The 13249-nt window shown below is 40.2% G+C and overlaps 1 protein-coding gene across 3 annotated transcripts in view; it reads left to right on the top strand.

The window, feature by feature from the left end:
- The window catches only part of GRIA3 (glutamate ionotropic receptor AMPA type subunit 3), a 1487966-nt gene that overhangs the window by 446125 nt on the left and 1028592 nt on the right, over positions 1–13249 (top strand). The window lies entirely within an intron of this gene.

Genomic DNA, 13249 nt, shown 5'->3' with positions numbered 1-13249 from the left:
CCCTTCACCTAAAATGTTTTTAAGGAATTTCAAATGTTATCAGTGATGGTGTCTCATAAAGTTAATAAGTATCAAGTTCCATAGAAAACCCAAAAATGGAATTGCTCATAGCTTTTGACTTGCATGACGGATTTGTCCGATATTTTGCATTCCAGAACTTTGTCACCCTTCCCCCCCCTAGACTTGAAATGTTGGGAAAGATTTGTTAAAACATGAAACATGCATTCATTTCCCCATAGAGAAAAGTAAAAGATTTCTGCACATTGCACAGCCAAAACCACTGGACGGAATTGGACCAGGTACGTACCAACTTGGGCACAAAGTGTTGACTCGATTTCCAGGAGGAATCTGGGGTTATTCCATCCAGTAGTTGTTAACATACTTTACGTGGACAGGGGCGCCCCCTTCTCCCAAATGTATAGCTATATCTCCGATGGTGCTTTGTAGCGGTGGCTTTACAGACATGAAAAATATGCCTTTTTTTGGGTTCAATACTAGAGATAACCGGGATTCGTTATTTCTGAAATAACCAGGGTTATCCGAAAATAAAAAGTGGAAAAAATGCCATTTGGAGTTGGAAAAATTATGAAATGGAATCAGGCTAGAGGTGGGTAGGGGGAAAGAGGATACCATGTGAAATTAGAGGTGTGTGGAGGGCTGAGAACCAAGTTCAGAACCCAAACATTTTCTCATAACCAGGGTTATTTTTGCATAACCAGGGTTATAGTAGAAAGCAGGATCGGGAATGAAAGTTAGGTATCCAGTCATATTTTATGAATACCAGGGTTATTTGTAGTACGTTACTATTATCAGGGTTACACTAACCATGGTTATGGAAAACATTTGTTTTTAAGAAGAGTTCACAAATGTGATTAATACACATAAAAAGTGGAATGTTACAGCTACAATGAGTACAATGAGGTGGTGGGTAATGGGTCTGGCCGAAGACTATGGCTACTGGGTTACTTTAAGGAACCAAATGGTGCAATATATAAAGTGAACATGGCTGAAGGCCATGGCTTGTGTGTTCAAAAGAAACTTAGTGGTGTGGCCACGTCCAATGGTGGGGGCCACTGGGCCATGGCTAGTGAGCCCGTTTAGGAAACCTATTGGAGTGAGATGTATAGTGGCCATGGCCAAAGGCCATGGCTAGTGGGGATGGAAGCAACATGTGAAGGGGCCGTGGCCGAAGGCTTGGGACAATGGTCATGGGCGAAGACCATGGCTAGTGAGCTGTTAAAGAAAGGTAGTGTTGTAAAAGACACAGTGGGCATGGGCGAAGGCCATGCTCACTGGACTTGGGGGAACATTTACAGTGGACAAGGCCGAAGTCTGTGAATACTGGACATGACCAAAGGCCAAGGCTACGCCCTTTAAGAAAACTATAGTATAACAAAACCTTTGAAATTCACTGAAAAATCTTTAGTTAATGTGCAGTTAAATAGTGCCGATTTAACGCAACAAAACCCTTGAAATTCAGCAGATGTGGGAAGTCATGACCAGCTTAAATCGGTGCGTTCCCATTGCAATGCTCATGAGCACATACAAAGTATAAGGGAAGGTATTCACAATGACATACAAAATGGCATTATGTTGGACATGACATTATGTGAGACATCAACAGGAACGTGCCGAGTTAAGCAGGTCATGATTTACCACATCTGCTGAATTTGTAGGGTCTTGTTCTGTTATATCTGCACAACTTAACTGCACCTTAACTATATTTTTTTCGGTGACTTACAGTGCGGAAGTTGCTGCATTATAGTTAAGGTGCATGGTGAGTACCACAGGAAATCAAACAAATTAATCACTGTTGACTCATTTGATGAATTCGGCAGACATTTTTCAGACATAATTGAACACATGGTGCCCCCCAAACCACCCCCCTAGACAAAAGTTATTATAAAAACAAAGAAATGTAGTTTCAGCCTAGTCCCCATTCATTTTCCCATAGACCAACATTTTTGATTGAGCGCACTGCTAAAACTGCTGGACGGAATTGGACCAGGTATGAAACAACTTTGGCTCACAATTTGTGCTCTAGCACTTTGAAGTGTCTCTTGTGCTAGATGCAATTACCAATAAATATCTCTGATCAAATAACGGACAGAAACAAAGAATATGACTAAGTACTGCTTTATTCTCATTTTATAAAGAAGGGTGCACTGACAAACATCGAACTGATGTTTGCACACACACAAACAGACACGCACACATACACACACAAACTTGATTACACAGAGGTCTTATACCACAATATGCTTTTTTATGACATAATTCTACAAGGCAAAATATAAAATCTTCTGGCGGGAGTGATTGGTTAGGGGAACATGTCTACTTATAGAAAGTATACGGGTTAGTACTTCATTGGCGGTCTCTTATCTGTAAGACACATCATAAACTAACTCTAAATACATATAATACTGATAATAGTAGACAAAATGCCAGTGGAATGGTCTATGCTACATTGTAATGCAGGTTGCCCCATAGACCCACTGATTCGTTGGCATTCCCACCCAGTCTTGGACTTCTGGCTCGGCGGCTAGCAGCACGTAAGGAAATCGAAACCCACGTGCATGAGTCACGTCAGATTACTCCTCACTTTTCCAATTAGGCCATCATCTCTCATCAGTTTGACCTTTAGCCAAAGTTTGCCGTCTGTAGTTGACCTTGACCTTGCTCTCTGTTCTAGGACATTCAGGGGAGTACAAGCATATAATTTATCATCAACCACAGCTTAATGAATAGCCTTGTTTTCATCTTCTGCATCACATGCGAGGAGACCACAGATTTGTCCATTTCATCCTCCTATTTAGTGCTATTTGATTCAATTTAGTTGAGTGTTATTGCTCCTTTGACCTCTCGAAACTTGCTCACTCCATCTTCTATGAGCTTTATTCACTGTTAATTGTTCAATACTTGGCTCTTGCACATGTGTTAATCTTCGTTAATCTAAGAGAAATGTGTCTCACGCTCATGGCTTTATCTGTCTGCCTCTCTTTGATCTTTTCAGTTATTTCTTGAAATTGCATCCTTCATCCCAGGCCAACATAGACTCCTCTTCGTTTGTGCACAAAGCTGTTTTCCAGCATCTCCTGACTCTTCAGTCCTGATCTGTTTCTGAGGTAGTTAGAATGGATCTTCACACAAGCCGGCGTCCATTTTCCAGTCATGGCCGTCATAGCCACATTATATATTCCTCTATAGTAAGCTTATATACGTCTCATCTACCTTGTGTTACTGCGTATACACTTATTGATCCACAAGTTACTTCATCTTCTTTTTGCATACATGATTACTTTATCATTTCGTACATGTTTCTCTTACAGCTTCAGTTCCATCGTCATTCTTAAGTATTTTCATATTGTTTCAGCATGTCCTCCTATATCTTCTTCATGGCATCACCCTGCCCTCGTCAGAGGTCACTCAGCACTTCATGATCTCTAATGGTGCGTACAGATATCCATCCACTCTCTCAATGTGAGGGTACATTTGGTATGGTTGCCTGAGTGCATAGCATCTCTCATACACTCAATGCAGTATATGGACAACAGAGGGGGTACCACATGCAGCTCATGTCCTACTGTTGCAGTTTGATGGCAGTGAGGGGGAGGTAGTTAGGGTATCTGTGTCTACCTGCTTCCCTACAGATCCTTTGAGGGTCTGGGGTTATTATGTCCAGTACGTTTTGTACATATTTGATGGAGAAATGGGTGCCCCCTTCCCCCAACATTTTAGAGCCATCTCCCATGGTGCTTTGAGTGGCTGAGAGGCATTTCAGAAATGAAAAAGCAGCTCCCAAAATTCTATTGCTTATTGCTTTTGACTTGCTGGATGGATTTGAAAGAAATGTTCAGAACACCAAGTTTGTCAAGTGGCCCCCACCCTCAGCCCCCAATCCCCAAACTGCAAATTGTGGGAACAAAACATAAAGTAAAACATTTATTAAGAAAACAAACAACACTGTTATCCATAGTGAAAAGTGCAGTTTTTGAAAATATATAGCATGAAAATTGCTGGGCAGTTCTAGACCAAATAAGAAACAACTTGGGCACAAAGCATTGGCTTAAGCATCCTCAATGTTTTGAGGTAGATCCATCCAGTAGTTATTAAAATATTCAATGGAGAAGGTGGTGCTCACTGCTCCTTAAATCCTTTATATTGGCCTTGATACTTTTTAGAGCAGAGAGGCTGAGAGAGGCTAATAACTTTTGACTGAGATTTTCCAAAAAGATTTGTCTCAAGAGCACCACCAAACTGTCAATGTTGGGAATAATTCATTAGAAAATTAAATATAACGTTATTAAGAAAACATAAAAATGTTTTCAGCCTTCTCACATTTATTTTCCCATAGAGAACAAGTTCAGTTGTTTAAAACCGCTTAGCACATTTGGACCAAATAAGGAACAATTTGGGTACAAAGTGTCTACTTAATTTCCTTGACTGGTTTGAGTTAAACCCATTCATTAGATTTTAAAATATTCAAAAGAGAATTGGGGTCCCCCTACATCTTAAAACCTGTATATCCATCTCGGTGCTTTGCAGCAGAGAGGTTGAGGGAGGTTGAGGGAGGTTGAGGGAGGCTGATAACTTCGGCCATGCCCACTGTGCATTTTAAAACACTACCAGACCACTAGTCTTTGGCCATGGGCAGTGATCTTTCACCCCAACCTCACTGTATCTGTTAAAACGACAAAAAACGTTTTTTTTATTACTTTTTGCCATAGCAACCAGTATAATTCTAATTAGGGTTTCCGGTTTTCACTGTTTATTTATGTTTTACTTCTGGGGGTGTGTGTCCAGTGTTTACAAACATGTAAGAATCTGTGTTTATCCATGTTTTCCCATGTGCCCCCTTCAAACAATCACAGATAACTGTTTTTTCCAGTGTAAATGCACAAATATTCTTTTATTGTTTCATTGCGTGCATAAGCAGGGTAATATCTGTCATGACCGGCTGCAAGAATAACATATGCCCAGGTTTGAGAGGTTATATATAACAGCTTGCAAGCTTTGAGAACTCACAATTTGTTTAGGCAATGAGCAGTGAGATTACATTATTTGCCAAGGATCACACACTTTGGTTAAGCAACGTACTATAAGCCCCTTGTTTTATGGTTGGTCTCTTAGTGACTCTTGTGATATATATCGTATGACCCCAACTAACCTCATTAAAGCAGCACAGGAAAGGGAATAACATGACCTGCTTCAAGAATAGCATATGCCCAGGTACTTTTGCCCCCAAAACTAAAATCACCATAAATATGGCACCCATGAATAAATGCACAGTAAGTGGACATATATCTTAAAGTGAAATATACAAACGTAAGTTCAATTGACCATCCCCTTAGAAGAAAGTGTGCAAGACAAAATAGCAGTGGACTAAGTAATGAATACTAGAAAAATAACCTGATTGAGGAAATGTTCCAATAAATATGCTGGCAAATTATAAAAGGTGCTCACCTTTTAAACACAGGATTCTGTAGTGAAATATTCACTGGAAAACAAAATCCCAATATGAAACATGTGCGTGTGGTCTTATGGTTAAGCATCAGCACTGGGAACATGACAACCAGGGTAAAATCCTGGTTGCCAAATACTTGAGCAAGTTTGGCAACCTTAAAAAAAACGCCCTCAGAAAAAAGTTATCCTGTCCACCCACATGTGTCCTTTACTTGTGTCCTGAAAAGCATTCTCAATCAGGCGGAAATAACTGCACCAGTGTCCAGGATTGCAACCTCTCTTGCCACATCCTGGGAAAATACTCATGAATTACTTGCCCTCTCATCATTTCCCCTTCTCACCCCCATGTCTGGCTTTCAACAATACTCTGCTTCAGAAAGTTAACTCAAATATGTAATCCTTATAGAACTATGTTAGGCAAAAAGTGCAAAATTGTGGCAATATTCCCCCTATCTTGACTGGGAGTCTACAAATACCAGAATGCAATTCGGCAAAAGGCAACAAAATAGTCTCAGAACACTGGGAACATAGAAGATCTTTGAACCATATTGGAGCATATTATATATGTATATATATAACAATAGGTTATTCTAGTTTGCCTCTCATGTGCAAGCTGGATTTGCAATTATCGATGATTAGCATCTCCTTACCCAGAGATAGCTGCTCATTTCATGTGGACCTCATGGCAGCTTGACCTTTAGAATGCACTGACAGCAGCATGTTTAAAAATAAAAAAAATGTGGATGCTGTTTGTTTTCTTAGTGTGTTATGAGATATTTCAAACTAAGAAAACACACTGCATCCAGGACTGTGGACTGTCTCCCATCTGTGCAGTAACTGGGAATAACCCTTCATAGCTTCAAAGCTATGGCTGTGCGGGCCATCATAGCTAAGTGGTCATGTAACATGTGCTCATTTATTAGGTAACATGGCCTGTGGGTGCCGGCCCCTTCATAGCTTTGAAGCTAAGCAGGGTTGTTACTGGTTACTGCATGGATGGGAGTCACAGATCCCTATTTTAGTATTAACTACAGATAGCATATGTGTAGTTTTATAGCCATGAATATTGGAAAACCAGAACACATTAATACTTTTTTGCCCCTCCAGGCCATCAACAAGTGCCCCCCGCATCTCTGCCAGCCCCCCCACTTCCTTGCAAGCCTCCTCACCTCAACTGCCCTCTCCCATTCTCTCCACAACACTCAGTGTTTCTGTGATGCAATGTTCTTTCAAATGTTGGCTATTCGCAGCTATATCCCAGGTTATGACAGAGGATATGGGAAAAATGTTTGGGCCTCGTGTTGCGAACTTGGTCCCTAGCCCCCATAGTACTCCTAAAATTCACTTGGTCCCTCTTGCCTCCCCCCTCACCTCTTGCCTGATGGCATTTACATGTTTTTTGACCTGCAAAAGCCTTTTTTCTGTGTTTAATTTTCCAATACCCTTGTCTATAACCTAGGGTATAACCACGTCTATCTCTCGTATTGAGAAACCAAAGAAGTTGGCAGCTGTTTCATTCATAAACACCCAGATTCTTCTCAATTTACCCAAGATAGAAGGTGTCGCTCTCTTCTCCGTCAAATATTTTAAAAAGTACTGGACCGAATACCTCCAAACCACAAAAGGATCACAAGTCAATGCTTCATGCCCAAGTTGTTTTGGACCAGGTCCAAATCTGTCCAGCAGTTTTGTTTGGCTGTGCGGTCCATCAAAGATTGGCCATTTTTTGTCTATGGGAAAATGAATGGGTACTAGGCCAAAACTGCCTTTTTTAAATTCTTTTCTCAATAACATTTTTATTTTTCAAAGAACTGTCCAGTCTAGGGAGGGGTGGACGCACCAAACTTTTTTTTTACAAAATGTCAGCCAAATCCATTGCACGAGTCAAAAGTTATTAGCAATTCATTTTTTTTATTTCCTAACTCCGTTTTAACTCACCTATAGAGCAGCGACTGCCACCCTAAAACATACATATGGATAGATATGTAAAGGATTGTCTAATTTCAGTATTCTTGCTAATATACTTCAAAGAGAACATATACAAGTTTCACTATAAAGCAGCTTACCTGTGCTGCACACATTTTAATCACCTTATTTTTCTGAAGCAAAATCAGATTTGTGGCTACATGTGCTCCGGCTTGCAGAGTATCGAACAATGGCATTTAGAATTCGGGCCTCAGGCTTAGAATGAACACATCACTTCAATGTGCCACACATTGCCTGATTGCAGTTTCTGAAAGCAGGAAGGATTGATTTTTCAGACAACGCCTCAATTTGGCATTATGTGCTTTGTTTCTTCTCTTGTTTTTCTATGTGATAATTTGAATTCTGGAAATATGGATTCTAAGCTATGTGGTGAAATACTGATGTCATTGGTTGCAAGTACAGACAGGTTGTGAATGTGTCATTTGCAAAATGTTGTTCTTCTGTGACAGCGGAATGCAACAGGAACACAGCTGAAATGAAACCTTAACAACTGATTCCGATTGTCATGGTGTAGTTTTTGTTACAAAATCATTGTATGACTGTACTTGTCACAAATTGTGACATCAGGGCTTCAGACTGGAAGCACACAGGAGGCCCATGGTTTGAGGCTATGTTACGCATGTTAAGCAATATTCACTTCCTTTTGGGTCACTGGATACATGTGTTCAAGATTATCACGTTTACTGCTCTGTCGTCAATAACATAGCACATGTTGTTTGCCTTATGAACCTTTGGAAGCAAGTGAAACCTCCATGGTCTCGAATGAACACGTGTTTCTGCTATTTTCTTTATCAATAGGTCTAAGTCTGCTGTATTTCACATAGGCATTTTTGATAATTTTGCTTAGGTCCTCAGTGGGGTCTGTTTCCAGAGCCGTGTATGTGTTGATATCCCTCAGCTGTGTCATTGCCTTGTCCACAAAGTCGATTCAAGGCAACTGCTCCTGCACACCTGTCTGCTGGTTTAAAGAAACATCTGTACTTTGTTTAAGGCTCTGGAAAGCTTACCTTCTTTGCTTACACATCCTTTTGAATGTGGATTCTTTGGTGTGCCTGTCCATGGACAGGATGTATGTCTTAAAAACAGGATTCCCTTCACTTTGTGAGGTCCCGTTTTGAGAAGACCTTCTTAAATGGCAGGTTGTCTGATAACCACCTGATTCCTTGTAAAATAAATCTGTAAACTTGCATCTGCCTTCTGTTATCATGCTGTCAGTAATGTGGTCCCTGTATACAGTGTGCACATTGGGGACCTTTCCCTACAGTTTGTTCTAGGAAGGTGATAAAAGTCCTCAAGCAGTAGGTCGCGTGTATGAATGATGGGGTTTGGTGTAAATAATACACTCCAATGTCAAGTGTTTCCCAACCCTCGTGTTATTTTACATGTTGCCAATCCACAGTCGGCGTCCCTTCCCCCACCCCCTCTTTCTATCTCTCTCTCTGTCTCTCTGTCTCTCTCTGTCTCTATCTCTCTCTCTCTCTCTCTCTCTCTCTCTCTCTCAGGCAGAAAGCAAGAAATAAAGAGAATGGTTAGAAACCTTGCAATTCATACAGTAATAATGGCAGTGGCACACAGCTCTCTTACTCTCCCATGAAGTTAAACAATCTGCCAGTATTTTGTATAGGATCATCTTAATTGGGCTGAAATCATTAGCATTTTGCAGAAATATCAGATCTTTGTTTCAATGTGAAACAGTTTCTGCATACCCCAGATATTCGAGATATTCCAAGGATATTCCAAGGATTCATCATGGATATAAAAAAGATGTTCACATATTTTTAAAAACATTATGATCTTTAATCAAATCTGAGGACTACATTATCAATCAAACCTGAAGTGTTTTTTATAGCCCATCATGTTCAATGTGGTTTAGATTAAAAGATCAATTGTTATGTCTAGCAACGAAGTACACATATCATTTGTGTTTTATGTTTTTTAAAGATTAACATCAAATTATCAAAGGCACAATAAATAAGGAATTTCATAATGATACAAAACTCCAGGTTCTATTATAGTTCAGACAAGTGCTTTGTTATCATTTCAACTACTACATTCTAACAATGTCACAAATATCAAATTTGTCATTTGTGTTCAAGTCAGTGCGGTTTGGACTTGAACTTTATGATTATAAATGGCTCAAAATGGCATAGACTCATTTCATGATTTCCTTTGTGGTTGCTGTTATTGATAACACCCAGTCCAACACTTGGTTAAACGCAGCACAGTATAGTGCTATTGGGTAAGGTAGTATACAATATCTCTCTTACTGACTGATCAGTTCAGAATGGTGCATTTAAAAGAAAGCATAAGTAGTGAATATTTAATTTAGAATGTAGAATGAGTGCAGCCTTGTGAACAGTCCACATATGCCAGGATCAGATGGGATTCTCATTGATGCTCAGTCCATCTGGATGCAATGATTTCAAATGGTAACTCAAAAGGTTTTCTAAAGAATGCAGAAGCTCGGCTCCCAAGATATGCCAATGCTGAAATGTCTGACAGTAAGGAGGAGCCTGCATGGTTTAAATGTACAAACAGAGGCTGGGTAATCGTGTATATTATTGGGAATTTTATCTTATAGTTAAGGTTAATAAACATAAAAATGTTAAATCTACAAATTTGGAAAGAGCGATGATAAAGTTAAAGCACTTATTACACACTATGAATTGAACACTATAACTATCACTGGGTTGCGGGCCATCACTGTTAAAAGCAGGGTTTATACATGCTGGGCACACTATTGTTTTCCAAATGTGCATGGTACACTTTCATAGAAAAAAAAGTAATTTCTAAACTCAGATTTGCTGCTTAAACTTGCATTCACTAGTTTTTTTTCTGAAATGTGCTTCTTTTTTTGTCTGACCACACAAATGACCTGTAAATTGTTGTGCCCCTTCCTTTGTGCTTTATCACAGGTTACATTTACAAAGATTTTATGTTGTAAAGGGATTCAATCAGGCCCACACTCAAATCTCGGCCATCATGTAATGTGCAAATGAAACCCTTATTTATTTTTATCTATAAGTTCAATATTCTGAATGATATACCACTCATATCACACCCTTCTCAAAATACGCCCACCTGTAAGCGATATTCAATCAACACTACAGCTAAGTCAATGCCTAGTCTGGGATGCTGAGGACAACCCTTATTGATGTATTTTTATGTCCAGTTCAGTACTCTGGATGACAACCCTTGTATATCACCCCCCTCTTAGAATCCTCCTGACCCCACTGAGCCAAGAAGTAGGTTTGTTTTGCAAATTAAAAGGTTTATTTGGACAATTCAACAATATTTATCTATCACACTTTTATAATATATTAATATCTGATAGTACACTGAGACATATGATGTGGATCCACAATGGGTAATGTTACTGTGGTACTTGATTACTTAGGAGTAGTATAGAGGATGAGGTAGCTGAAAAGGCTTTATGGTTTCAAGGAAATGCAATGAGGAATAAAATGCAGTACAGAAATACTTGATATGATTTTAGCAAAAGAAGATAATCACTTTTTCTCTGGCAATTCACCCCCCTGCCCTATGCAATGTAAGAAATGGAAGGAGATGGAAAGAGGAGCCCACAGTTCTCAGGAATGCAATCAAATACAATACGAAATTCAGTTCCCCCCAGCAAGCTTAGAGGAAACAGGTAGGAGTTTGAAACACAGGCCCAATTACTTTAATGTGTTTTGCAAGGAAGTGAAAAGGTGCTAAAATTGCTTTTAATTCCCTCTAGAGGTTCAGGGTAGGTGATGGCTACTTTATATTAGTTCAGGCTCACTTTAACAATACTCTATGAATGATTAGCAGTATGCAAACGAATTTTAGCAAAGAGAAGCAAAAAGCTGCTGATTTCTACAGATGAAGAAATCGGGCCAAATCGCAAATCGCGGTAAATTTCGGGGGTGTGTGTCTAGCGATTACGGAAAAAGTATAGGGAGTAGGAAGTCGGTTCTAGGTTCGTTGGAAAGCCTAGAATCACAGCTTTAAAATTCCTACCCCAAACGGTTCCAGAGATACGGAAGATTTAATAACGGTAGATTTTCGGACTTAAAGTAAAACTCAAAATGACAGGTGACAGCTTGCAGCTGCAGAATTGACAGGTGACAGTTGTGCAGCTTTAAAAATGCCAGATGACAGGATTTCTAGGAGGCTGTTCTAATTAGGTTAAAATAGTTTGGATTAGATTATTTTAACTAAGAGATTGGGTTCTGCACAGTTCTGGCGGTACTCACAATATATTTTGGGCAGGAATGGGCCTTGCCACGGATCTGGTCAGGTTTTGGACTGGACTCTGGTTCTGCTCACAGCGTCTGGGTCAGCTCTGCTCTGCTGGTCTAGCCTCTCTGGATACGGTGGGTCAATCAGGCACCAGTTCTACTCACAGCAGTCTGGGTCTGGTCTGCGGTTCCGGCAACAGTTCTTGGCAAAGAATAAAAACAGCTTGCCCTGCTGTGAATAGTTTGGTTAGGTTTGCTGGATTCTGAAGGCCTGCTGAGAATACTTTTGCTTGCAGTGGGCCTTCTAGGTTCAAAGTTCTGTAGTCTATGTTTAGCTTGGAAGTCTAAGTGTTGGATCTCTGAATGTGAAGTTGTCGGTCAGCATGCTCCGCAGCAAATGGAATTGAATGTCTCTACCTGTCCCAGCAGTCTCTTTTTATGTGTTTTGAAAATGGGTGTGTGCCTGGCCTAGCTAAGCCTGCCCCTCTCTACTTGTCATTGGCCCAATTCTCCCCTCTCCCATGATTGGGGGAAGGAAATGGATTGTCATCATGATGAGGTCTGTTTATGGGTCAGAGGATCCTCCCCTGGTCAATTTGCACACAAATCTATTTCTGACCCAAATACATATTTATCTATGTACCATTTTTCTAATATTATAGGTCCAGTTAACATATTTTCTGTAGCACCAAACCATCCGATCCCTGTCTTTGCACGATGTCGTGTCCACTGATGACAGAATTCTCCCCTTTTCATCCAGATAACGACCTCTAAACCTTTCCAGATTTTACACAAATGTGCACCAGGGATATGGGTTACAGATGATAAAGTGTCAGATTTTTAACATGCATACATTTGGAGTAACAACCTTTTTTCCGCTACTATCCCCAGGAACATACCACAGGGTCCTAACACCTCTTAAAATGTGCACAGAAAAATCACAAGAATAATGATATCATTTATATAATTTTGACAGGTCCGTACTATGAATTATCCATCTTTTTAAAAAAGTATGCCCTGGTCAAAAGGGGTGTGGCTTCCCACATCACATGGTGAAATAACTGGTTTATCCATTCCCCCAAGCTCAGCTGCTAGCAGAGGCACTGCCCCTCCCAGTTCTTCCAAGAGGAAGCCACTTTACAGCGCCCCCAATATAACATTTGCCTGAGTCCAGGACAAGTCTTTGTTCAACCTCCTGCAGTCTGCAGGTCCCCTCCCTTAATTCAATCAGGGAGGTGTGAGCTCCTTTTGGCAGGGGCAGCAGGATGCAGCCAGGCCTGGGAAGAGTGGCTGAGCAGGTTTCTCCTGTCGGGGGTAGTTGTCAGGCAGAATCCAGTTTCATTAAGCCAGGTTTCAGCTAAATGTCACTTTTTGTTCCCAGTTTAAATCAAACTTACAATTTTTACATATACATTAAATGACTTCCTTCAAGTCATTTCAGAATATAGTTTTACATTGTATCCACCTCTTAGCAACTTCCTTGGCCTGGTTTTGTTTCATTTGTTCAGTTTTACACAAAGGTCTGGTGGTTTTAAAACGCCGGCTTTCTGATAGTGGTGAGTACCGGTATTGCAACC

Source organism: Ambystoma mexicanum, chromosome 5p (genome assembly GCF_040938575.1).
Source record: "Ambystoma mexicanum isolate Mex_15411 chromosome 5p, UKY_AmexF1_1, whole genome shotgun sequence".
NCBI lineage: Eukaryota > Metazoa > Chordata > Amphibia > Caudata > Ambystomatidae > Ambystoma > Ambystoma mexicanum.
This window is presented reverse-complemented; position numbering and strand designations above follow the sequence as displayed.